Source organism: Physeter macrocephalus, chromosome 21, assembly GCF_002837175.3.
Source record: "Physeter macrocephalus isolate SW-GA chromosome 21, ASM283717v5, whole genome shotgun sequence".
Classification (NCBI taxonomy): domain Eukaryota; kingdom Metazoa; phylum Chordata; class Mammalia; order Artiodactyla; family Physeteridae; genus Physeter; species Physeter macrocephalus.
Window position 1 is genome coordinate 41708799 of NC_041234.1, and position 1124 is coordinate 41709922.

Genomic DNA, 1124 nt, shown 5'->3' on the forward strand with positions numbered 1-1124 from the left:
ACTTGCCTTATATATTGAGGTGCTCCTATGCTGGGTGCATATATATTTACGATTGTTATATCTTCCTCTTGGATTGATCCTTTGATCATTATGTTGCATCCAACTTTGTCTCTAGTATTGTTACTCCAGCTTCCTTTTGATTTCCATTTGCATAGAATATCTTTTTGCACCCCCTCACTTTTGGTCTGTATGTGTCCCTAGGTCTGAAATGGGCCTCTTGTAGGCAGCATATCTCTATGTCTTGTTTTTGTATCCATTCAACCAGTCTATGTCTTTTCGTTGGAGCATTTAACCCACTTATATTTAAGGAAATTATCAATATGTATGTTCTTATTGCCTTTTTGTTAATTGTTTAGTATTTGTTTTGTAGGTTTTTAACTTCCTTTCCTCTTTTTATCTCTTTTCTTGTGATTTGTTGACTATCTTTAGTGTTGTGTTTGGATTCCTTTTTCATTTTTGTGTGTATTTCTATTATAGATTTTTGGTTTGTGTTTACCAGAGGATTATTTTTTAACATCTTTATTGGAGTATAATTATTTTACAATTTTGTGTTAGTTTCTGCTGTATAACAAAGTGAATCAGCTATACGTATACATATATACCCAGATAACCCCTCCCTCTTACATCTCCTTCCCACCCTCCCTATCCCACCACTCTAATTGGTCACAAAGCATGGAGCTGATCTCCCCGTGCTGTGCGGCTGCTTCCCACAAGATATCGGTTTTACATTTCATAGTGAATATATGTCAATGCCACTCTCTCACTTCATCCAAGGTCACCATTCCCCATCCGCGTGTCCTTAAGTCCATTCTCTACATCTGCGTTGTTATTCCTGTCCTGCCCCTAGTTTCCTCAGAACCTTTTTTTTTTTTAGATTCCATATATATATGTTAGCATACAGTATTTGTTTTTCTCTTTCTGACTTACTTCACTCTATATTCTGTATCACAGACTCTACATCCATCCAATTCACTACAAATAACTCAATTTCATTTCTTTATGTAGCTTAGTAATATTCCATTGTGTATATGTGCCACATCTTCTTTATCCATTCATCTGTTGATGGACACTTAGGTTGCTTCCATGTCCTGGCTATTGTAAATAGTGCTGCAATGAACATTGTG